We start from the raw sequence: 10,433 nt of genomic DNA on the forward strand, positions 1-10,433 counted from the left end.
TGTGAATGAAATCAGTCACACAGACTAATGGTGACGGAAATAACTCAGAAGTAATCATCATCTATTATGCGCATTTTCGGCCCTTTGTATTAAGTTGTGGACTTTTATACGGCAACTACACATGATAACCTGCACAGAAAGCACTCTAGGTCTTCCAGAATCTGCTCCTATTCCAGCTGTATTTCCTTAGATTTCCAAAAAAAAAGTGGAAAAACATCATAGGTCCCCTTAAAAAAAATACTTGCCAAAATGCATATTGACAAGCTCCACAGACAAATCTGCATCTTTTTGTCAAGTCAGATCATCTCTATTTTTACAGACATAAAAATGAAACATACAGAGAAAAGTGCACCATGCCAACTGTGAAACACGGAGGAGACTCAGTTCTAAAACTGCTTTGCTGCATCCGGCGCATTTTGTCTTTTGCACGGTACAATGACATTTCATCAAGGCATGGTGGAGCCAACTGTGTGGCACAGTGTCAGAAGGTTTGGTCTGAGTTGCAGGTCTCTCAGCACAAAGACCCAGAATACTGAAAATGATAAACATCGGACTATTTAGAAGTGGCCTGATTTAAATCCAATTGAAACAGCCAATTGAAAGAGCTGTGGAAAAGAGCTGAGACGTGCAGTCTGGAGAAGGCACCCATCAAACCTGGAGCAGCTTGCTCATGAGGAGTGGGCCAAACTACCTGTCAACAGGTGCAGGAGTCTCATTGAGAGTTATAGAAAACGCTTGATTGTAGTAGCGATTGCAGCTTCAACAGCATGTGCAACAAAATAATAGGTCAAGGGTACTATCATTTTTTGTCCAGTTATATTTCATTAGTTTGTTTAAAGTTCTACTGAACTACAATTCAAAAGCAATGCTTCCATTTGTTTATTTTCAGTATATTTTTCTGTACTAACAATGAGTGAGTTTATGATTATTTCAGTGATTCTGGTGGGTTTTTCCTTCATTTGCATAAGGGTACAAACAATGTTAATGTTTACAATAATTACAATTACAATGTGTGAACTACAAATGTGGAACTGACTTGAAGAACTTACAAAATTAATACCTTTGAGTAATTCTACAGTACATACTTGACAAAACAGATTAGGAAGGTCCACTAAAGAGTCTACAGTACCTACTCAAGTGTGTGTTTGTTGTATGCCTCTGTGGGGTGTATGTGTCTCATGTCATCCAACTCAAAACCAAGGCCTGGACCGCACCACCTCCCCATCAGGCTGCAATGGGATCAATCTTTGTTTGCCAGGGAATAGGGTTGATTTACAGTTTGTGTCAAAGCAGCCCTTGCGCTATCCGCCTCAGAATGAGAACCACGTAGCAACAACACGGGCCTTACAACTCCAGCAGTCCAGAAAAGAGACATTGTTAAATAGGCGCTCCACCACCGCACGAGGGGACATTTGACTGCAATTTTAAGACCTAAAAACACCCTCTCCTTCTTGGAATAACAAACCACATATAAAAATAAATATACCTCTAAAATATCAAATATAACTGGAGCTTGGAGGATATTTGCCTATCAAAAATATGTGGTGCATTCCAGACAGCGTGTGCTGAGACCACGGTGGTGTGGAGCACGAGCGGAACACATAAAGCTCAGGAAATTAAAGCTGTAAATAAAGGTCCATCAGATAGAGGATCTCGTGACAGTTATGAGAGCAGAGCAGGCCAGGCGCTGGCCGCAGGCTCATTCAGGACGTGTGCGTACGGGCATGAAAAAACAAATCACTGTGATGAGTGTGAAGGCGACCATTTGCATTTCCTTGTCGACAGCCATTATGGTGCCCAGACATGTTTCCCTTGATTTTTTTCCATGGCCAACTATGAGATATCCCACTTTACTTTATTTTACATATTCTTCTGCTGGCTCTCAATGAAGGTTGTTGCATCTTTTTTTTCTCCTCTCCCTTATCTTCCCTGCTAGGCTTCTGTAAAGTGTGCTTATTTGTGCCTATTGTGCCTATGTTGCCAAGGTTTTTTTTTTTCCAGTCCCACACTGTACTCCCCCATAGGAGCATAGTTTGGAGTTGCTTTGTACCGTCTACAAATAGGCCAGACATATTGCACTGCGATGTTTTTCTTTGTTAAATATTTCTTTCACAGTGTTTAATGAGGCTGTTCAAGAAACTGCCAAAATATGTACATTTTATACTAATTATAGCTACTTTTCGTACAAAAGGATACTCAGGATAACTACTTCATCAAATTCAAATCATTTTCAAAGCGAGTCTCCCTCATGGGGTATCCCTTCTCCCCGAAAAACTGATTTTCTGAAGTCTATGTTGTAGAGTTGATCATATTTACTCAACTCGCAATAAAATAGACATACGACACCAAACAAAGCCACGCAGCATGTTGTCAGTATCTTTTCACAAACAACACAAATGGTGAAAATTCCTCTCTTTATCTACAATACAGGATCTTTCAAGATGGAGCTTTTTGTTATCTTGCCATTCAACTAAAGACAAATGTCAACACAGATACATTAGTGATAAATCCATTGACATCCATACATCCATTGTGCCATGCTATACAAACATACCATACCACACTGTGAAGAATGGAGTACTATATAAATATAAGTCTGTTCAAAAGTAAATTGTGCTGAAATTGTGTATGATACAGAAAATGAGCTTAAGTGGTACAGTATGGATCAGAAATGTTAGTACCCTTATAAGTTCTCATAACAGAAATGCAAAAAAAAAAAAAAACCTTCGCTACATTATGGTTAAAAGATATGCCGCTTCACTCTATTATACTCCTGTGCCGCCTCTGAATCCAGGGCACCTTTGGACCAGACAGCCTTATCTCTGTCAGTTCTGATTACATTACAGCAACCATTGATGAAGTAGAAATTTGTAAACAACAATGGGAGATGACAGAAATCAATAATTACACACATTCAGTTAATGACGTTACTGTACATTTTTTTTGGTGGGCTGAACACTATGATCATTATTATTGCCTGAATAAAGGGGAAAAAAATTGTTGAGGTAAAGACTTCCTGCTTTCATTGCCGTTAACAACTCCAATTGTTTATACTGTCTGAAAGTGAGTCAGTCGATGAGTCACAGAACATATACAGTACTTCTTTTTATTACTGTCTGATGAGGAACTTTTCAGCAACTATATGTAAGTATACATTTAAGACTGGATTTCAGGTAAGACAAATTAGATTTGATTTACACATAAGGATGATGCTAAGGCGTTCTGATTCACAACATGCATGACGATTAAAAAAACAAAAACAAAAAAAAAACTGTGTTGCATTAACTAAGAGGGTCTAACAGAACCAAAGTGCCTCCGGTAGCTGGCATACCATTTATGGCTGCAGCTTGAAGGAGATTTTCTTAGATGACGTCAGTGGCTTTGAGCCAGCTTTTCCTTTTTGGTGGCACTCATGGCTGGCCTCAGTGGGCCCTGCTCAAACTGCTGAGCAGCAGCACACACACTCTAAAATTCCCTTTCTAGACCAGGGTTTACCTCAGGGCACAAACAGTATGGGAGCCTGCGGGAGTGTCCTCTTTCTAAAATATGTTTTGACCACAGAGAGCACCAATATGATCCTAGTAGCCTAATACATATCACATCTTTGGCACACAATTAGAGACTCTGTGTCCAGATGCACTTGTAGTTTTCTCTCACCTGATCATTTTTATAACAATAAAAACGACTGAATTATGTTACATAATATGGACCAAAACTCATATCCCGATATATTTAGGTTGAATATCGATACGATATAAATCACAATATTTTTTTTATATGTAGTATCAACAATTTAAAAAATGAACGACTTTCTTTGCACTGTGGTTAGTGCTTGAGTTATATACAGTTATGAGTATGGGTGGGTTCTTTTCAAGGTATATCAGGGTATGAAAAAGTCACGGTTTTCAAAACCAGTAAAATTATCCGTCATCCCGTTCCCGCGATATGAGAAAAGTCGATACGTTGTAACCAGAGGCGTGTGCTGTGTTGTCGAAAGTTGGGCATAGATACATAGCACCCCCGTTATCTGCCTTGTTTGCATTGAGTGCCGCCACTATGCTGTCGTCGCTGTTGTCGGTTGACATATTACTCACATTGAAGGTCACAAAATATGGAGATGTGATTCAGAAGCCGACGTGAGGAAAAGTGTGATTGTGAACAATCACATGACCCAGAAACGTGATTACTTTTTTGACTTGACTTTTTTTTCTCTTTTCAATAAAAATATTTCAAAATAACACATTTTAGAGCTGAAATTATAATAGTGTGAAACAGTGATATTTTTGTCCAAGGTTATCCTACCATCAGAATCTCATACTGGCCGATGCTTACTGTAGTCTTGAGCTTGGTAGACAGATTTCATAACAGCTTAGGTGATAAGGTACCAAAAAAATAAAAATAAAAAATACTGTCTGAAGCTTAATAGCAAATATGTCATCAACTGTAAATGCTATAATGAATTTACATCTTTTCATTAGTAACTATGATACAGCAGTAAAATAGTAAACAGTAAAAAGTCAAAACACAAAATTTCATAGTCTTAAATTAAAAGTTGCAACTCAACGTCTGATGTACTTTGTTGACACAAATAAACTGTCAATAAAGTAATCATACTAACAAGCCGCATACATACGGACAACAGACAAAGACAGACAAAGTGCATTTAATGCAGGTTTAAACACAAAATGTCTAAAAGTAGGAAGCTAAACAAAACAGTAGTGGGGTTACGAATGAGTTCTATTCATACATTATTAGTCGTAACGTACACCTAAATGTTACCAAAATTCAAGTCACTCACACTTTACACACAACACATCAAGGATATATCAAATACAGGAAAAAACAGAACTCCTCCTTTTATCCCTGTGTTTGGCTTGCATACGGGGGGAGGTGTGGGGTGTCAAGGAGAGACAAGCCTATTGGGACAAGGAAGTCTCAATAATGAGACCACTACAATGAATTATCACTGTCAATTTCATCGGAGAAGATCCTTTCACATGTTAAAAAAAACACCATCTTTATCCTTTCACATGGCTGCAACGTTTGAGCAGCTTGGAATGGGCATGCAGCCAATGTTGATATCTGCGCCGAACAATTTACAATGTCTAATTTCACTTCCTTTTTCCTTTTTACGTGCTGCCCCCAGAAGAGCTTGGCTTACGCTTGGGTGACATACAGAGTGCAAAAAGTAAACAAATAAGCAATGTTATCATTACTGTGTGTACATAGCTGCAAATGAGGGACACACACTGCATATGACACTGCTTAGCATGTGTTCATCTGCCACACGTGTGGTAACGATTTCTTGAGTGAGTCTGGTGTTTACAGACTAAAATTGTGTTTTTAATTAATTCATGGGAGCGCTTTTGTAACCATTGGGGGGCCGTAACATGGAACACCATGACCGGAGGAGCAGCTGTATTCATGATTTTAATTGAGTTTGAACTAATGCATTGTTCTACCTTAAACTACACATTAAGTAGAAGAAGTTTAGGGGTAATTACAACATCCTATTCTTGCACAAATGTTATGCAGGCTTTGGTCCAACATGTTGCCCGATTGCATAAACTAAAAACAAAGCATCCATTTCTATCCCCTAGCATTTTTTTTCTCCTGCCAGTGAGCAGATTTATAATGTGACATGTTTGGGGTTATGCCAAGTTCAAAACGTTTCCTGGAAATAATAGCTGTTTTCTGCCAATACTTGGATATGTTGGGTCTTTTATTTTTATTTGATCCTCTTCTGAATTAAGAATTAGACAGCGTTCAGAGCAGGGAAAATTACAAATTGACGTAACCTATTTAGTTTCCATTAAAACACCGTTTTTTTGGATGTAGTCAAAACAGGTAACAAAGAGTAGGTTTTGTTTCCACAAGTTAACATCCTTCTCCTGAGCTTATTCAACTTTAGCAATACAAATGTGTTGTAATGTTAACGTAGGCATTTCATTGAGAATAAGTACTGAAAGAAAAGAAACACTTTGATTGAACCAGAGCAACATATCTGGACTGATTGACACTGATTGACATTGTGATTGTTGTGCCCAAAGTTCGGTCCAGGATTCATGTATGGCCAGCAGCACAGAAATAAAAAGAGATCAAAAGTTTAAGACCACAGGCTACAAAAGCCGAAATCTGCTCAAAATTCAAATTTTCTGTCAGGCATTCACACGATGGCTAAAGCTAAGAAGCTTTCTCTTCTTGAATGTGGTCGCATGGTGGAGCTGCATAAGGCCTCTCGCAGTTTGCCGTTGCTGCTGAGGTTGGACGCAGTAAGACAGTCGTAAATTTTTGGTAAGATCCTGAGCATTGCGGAACAAAAAAGTCAAATGCTAGACCCTAAAAAATTCTGACTGGATGTCTGTCAAGATACAGGGCGGTTCTCGACCCAAAAGAAAGCCCTTACTGGTGCCGACTGCAGCACAATAACCATCAAACGGCATTTGCAGGAAAAGGGTTTCAAAAACCTCGTCTCCTTCAACGCCACAAAACTGCCCGTTTAAACATGGGACATGGAGATCCCACCTGAGATGTTTTCTACACGGCACAGTGGAGGTGGGTCCATCATGATCATTCAGTGGAACACTAGATCTTCAGATGGTGCAGGGTCGTCAAACGGTCAATGGTTATTTGCAGATGTTGCAGCAGGCATCCTTCATGACTAAGGGCCCTCGTCCGTGTGGTAACAGCTGAGTTTTTCAGCAGGACAACGCTTCTTCAGGGAGAATAACATCACTCTTTTGGACCATCCTGCATGTTCCCCTGATTTAAATCCCATAGAGAACATTTGGGGATGGATAGCAAGGGAAGATTATAAAAATGGCCATCAGTTCCAGACAGTTGATGCCCTTCATCAAGCCATCTTCACCACTTGGAACAATGTTCCCAATAGCCTCCTGGAAACACTCACATCAAGCATGGCCAAACCAATTTTTGAAGTCATTAACAAGAACGGTGGCGATACTCATTACTGCGTCCTACTGAGACATTTTTTTTCTTCAGGTTTGGAGAGTTTTTTGTTATTTTTTGAGCAATGGTCTTAAACTTTTGAACAGCTGATAAACAGCCTATTTCACTTTAATTGTTGTTTTCAATAAGTGACTTTTTCAAAGTGCTTTCCGTCACAATCACCCTTCCTGCTTTTGCATATTGTAGCTCTACTTAAATCCTCATTAAGATTTAAATGTACAAAATGTAAATTCTAGCTATTTTTCAACTGGTCTTAAGATTTTGATCAGGTCTATATACACTGAGAAGGCACTTCCCAAAAAAGAAAATGGAAAAAAGGCGGCTAGTAGCAACAAAAAAAAACATATTAACATGCATTTTTTTTATTTATTTCATGCGAGTTAGTTCCAAAGCGGAGTACTACTTTTTCCAAGAGTGAAACGTCAATTTATGATAATATTCCTCCGACAGGACAGACTGGGGGTTAACAACTACACCTTAAATCTACTGGTGTTTAACATTCAAAGAAATGTTTACTAATACTTGATTGTTTGCTAGTTCATTAGCAGAGGCGAAGCATGAAATGAGTTTTTTCAATCTTTTCCTCGCCTGTCCAGTAAGAGTTAGGCAAACACGGGGAGACAGAGAAAGCAGGGATAATAAAATATATACTCACACAAAACTTCGATGGCGATGTAAAGAAACAAAGTCCGAAGAGGTGAAGCAACAAGTCTCTCCGGTGATTTTTGTCGAGGTGGTCCAAAAAGGCTCCAGTGAAATCCCCCAACAACTGCAGGCTGAGCTAACTAGAGAGAGAAGAGCAACGCTTACAATCGTCATCTTGTCCAAAAAAATGTTTTCAAGATGGACATTTATTTGCGTTAAGGCTTTTAAAAACCCCTCTATGTGTTTCAGGGGATCTGACACGGAGAAGGCGACATGTGGCGCTTTTAAAAAGGGGCGTATGAGCAGCCTTCTTTTCAAAAAATGTCAAAAATGTTAAAGATTTTCGCCGCTCGGCCGACGAGAGAGAGCGTCCAAAGTGCCTGTTGCAGCAGCGACCAGAGCCGGCCATATAACCTCCGCCACCACCCGTTATTACACACCGTGTGAGAAATAAAGAACATTTCATTAAAAGGCCAGCGTTTTTATAAACTCTCCGCTATTTGCGAAGGTGTAAACTAAACCCAGCAAAAGTCTACAGCCAGTTTGAATGCCTGCAACTAGCAATGAAACTTACCTCGTTATTGATATCTCATATAAAACATCCCCTTTAGCTAATGTGCTGTTACTGGGGATTCACAATACAATGTCAAGTTATTCTTGTGTTTCTGGGTCGGCAAGGAAGATGTAGATGAATCGCTTCGCTCACTGACAGAGATGCGAAGAATGCTCGGAATGAGAAGAGGAATGAAATGAACGCAAAGAGCGAGTTTGAGCTGGGGCGGAGCGAGAGGTGGCGTCATCCGGAACCCTGCAGCCTCCCTCCGCCGCGTGGGGACAAGGGAGGGAGCGCTGACATCCCGGGAACTGTGGCCTTCAGGGACACACGGAAAGTTCGATTTCAGAGCTTCATGGCGGCCATGGTCAAATTAATACAAAACATGAAACACTCCCACACAACGCCATATTTAACACGTCTTGCGTTGTTCTACATTAGACTTCAATATACAGTTTTTTTAATCTGGTTCAGCATTATTTGTGGAATTGACTCAACGTTAGTTGCAGAACTATGCTATGGATTGCATCTGAAATCAACAAAATATCCCAGTGTCATGTAATGCACCCCATTAACACTCACAGACGGTTTAATGTTTAGCTCAGACAACTTCTGTTGTGATACATAAGTGTATATTTACTTTTTACTTCTTTATGACATGGAGATATGAATCTTTAAAGCACATTCAAGACGGGATATACGCATATCTTTCATTGAGCAACACCATTTGATTATGAGGGTATGGTTCTTTCCTCTCTCACTTGGCATTAAACTGCTTTACATTAGCTATGCTTTTTGGCTAAAGTGTTTTTGGTATTCTCAAGACAAAAGTCAGTAATATTTTTTTTGTGTAGCTGTTTTTTGAGTGGCTGACTACTCATACTGTAAATTGATCAGTAATATTTAGAGGAAAGAGGAAAACAAGTTTCATGAGCGCTCTCAATTTTGATATGGCTTGTTTTCAGCTGTGAAATAAAGCTGATACATTTCATAGATTCACATGGATAAGTCCAAACAAGCACACAAAACTGTGGTCCTGTCTCAACAAGTCATCCATTAGAGAGAGCCTGTGTTTTGACACATCTAGGAAGATGAACGACTGGCCTTCTGAAGACATCCATCGACACCTTTTAACGCCTGTCTGTGCATGTTTGGCCCAAAGAGTGGAAGGTAGGGGGTTGAAATACCCATCATTCTTGTCTGTCAATATATATTTTTTCATTTCATTGAACCGTCACACACGAATTCATCACTTTTTTGAGCATGGAGCATGCTTACCATGATATGATGATTGTGTCATCGGCTACCTGTGAATGCTAAGACACAGCATTGGTACAGCTGCACTGTCCAAAAACAGTACTGATAAATTTAGATTTGATAATGTTGTTGTGGTGCAGAACAGAAATTTACATACTGGCAAGTTCAGTGTTGCGTTCCTGAGTTTTTATGTTTCATTCATTTTCTACCACTTATCCTCACGAGGGTTGGGGGCGTGCTGGAGCCTATCCCAGCTGAGTTTGGGCGAGAGGCGGGGTACACCCTGGACTGGTCGCCAGCAATCACAGGGCACATATAGACAACCATTCACACTCACATTCATACCTATTTGCCACACTTCAATGTTTCAGATCACCAAACAAATGTAAATGTTCATAACTTCAAACAAATGTCAATATTAGTCAAAGAGTTTTTTGTGATCTCTTGGATGAGTCGCCACTCCTGGAAAAGTTCATCACTGTTCCATGTTTTTGCCATTTGTGCATGGATAATGGCTCTCACTGTGGTTTGCTGGAGTCCTAAAGCTTTAGAATTGGCTTTATAACCTTTTTCAGACTGATATATCTCATTTAATCTCTGATCTGAAACATTTAAGTGTGACAAATATGTAAAAAATAAATAAATCAGGAAGTGGGCAAACACTGTATGTCCTACATTTAAAATATGTCAGTTTTTCTCAAACAAAAAATGCATTCAATAATTTTATTCATTGACAATATGAAAAATAGATCAAAACAAGGGTCATAAAACAGTAAACGACTGTAAATGACTAAGTTAAGTAAATTACATCAACATCAAAAATGTATATTAATAGATTATATATTAGATATATAATGTATTCCTTATAAAAGAATCAAATACTTCTGTTAAAAGTATCTAAATTAAAGTGATGAAGACCAACCTCCACTTGAACCCCCAAGTGTTTTTTTCATCCATTTGACTGTCACACCATGTGACACTCTTTTAAACAGTTTGTGCACTTGCAGGT

At 39.1% G+C, this 10,433-nt stretch overlaps 1 protein-coding gene across 7 annotated transcripts in view; it reads right to left on the reverse strand.

Moving 5' to 3' along the window:
• tead1b (TEA domain family member 1b) overlaps positions 1-8,406 on the reverse strand; it is a 45,456-nt gene extending 37,050 nt beyond the window's left edge. For 2 of the 7 annotated variants that reach the window (XM_058089135.2, XM_058089134.2), the window contains exons 1-2: positions 8,189-8,400; positions 7,625-7,754 (exon numbers count right to left, since the gene is read on the reverse strand). The gene's annotated coding sequence lies outside the window, so the exon portion shown is untranslated. Of the gene's footprint in view, positions 1-7,624; positions 8,011-8,188 lie in introns of those variants that run through there. The other 5 variants (XM_058089129.2, XM_058089131.2, XM_058089132.2 and 2 more) reach the window with 5 other exon arrangements.
• Between the last annotated feature and the right edge of the window lie 2,027 nt (positions 8,407-10,433).

This window comes from Doryrhamphus excisus, linkage group LG13, assembly GCF_037039965.1.
Source record: "Doryrhamphus excisus strain RoL-2023G ecotype Guam linkage group LG13, RoL_Dexc_Guam_v1.1, whole genome shotgun sequence".
NCBI lineage: Eukaryota > Metazoa > Chordata > Actinopteri > Syngnathiformes > Syngnathidae > Doryrhamphus > Doryrhamphus excisus.